Source organism: Penaeus monodon, chromosome 31 (assembly GCF_015228065.2).
Source record: "Penaeus monodon isolate SGIC_2016 chromosome 31, NSTDA_Pmon_1, whole genome shotgun sequence".
In the NCBI taxonomy this organism is placed as follows: Eukaryota; Metazoa; Arthropoda; class Malacostraca; order Decapoda; family Penaeidae; genus Penaeus; species Penaeus monodon.
In genome coordinates this window covers 13,023,716-13,024,105 of record NC_051416.1, presented here as the reverse complement: position 1 = coordinate 13,024,105, position 390 = coordinate 13,023,716, and the positions used below count along the sequence as shown (strand labels likewise).

Genomic DNA, 390 nt, shown 5'->3' with positions numbered 1-390 from the left:
CTCCAAAATCGTACCGTATATCGTCTTTCATGTCATTCCTATTCCTTTTCAATCTGACCATCTCTCAAAACACATATGGTCCCATGGTGTAATGGTTAGCACTCTGGACTTTGAATCCAGCGATCCGAGTTCGAGTCTCGGTGGGACCTCACTTTAGCATCAATAACAATGCAACATTTCTGTGATCCACGTTTCCTACAAAATGCCCAAGGATTTAGTAAGAAAGAGAGAAGGACATATGCATATAAGCAGAGAACATTATGCGTCACGCTTTTGAGACGATTGGGTTATGTAATCTGAAGCCAGCTCAGATGCGAGATACTGTACGCTGTTCGGGCCAAAGTATTAAGATAAATTCTCTATTACTGTCTGGATCTGTAACTAAATATG

General features: G+C 41.0%; 1 non-coding gene across 1 annotated transcript; it reads left to right on the top strand.

The window, feature by feature from the left end:
• Positions 1 to 77: 77 nt before the first annotated feature.
• Trnaq-uug lies at positions 78 to 149 on the top strand. Its single transcript has one exon. It is a non-coding gene; the product is annotated as a tRNA-Gln (tRNA).
• The last annotated feature ends 241 nt before the right edge of the window (positions 150 to 390 follow it).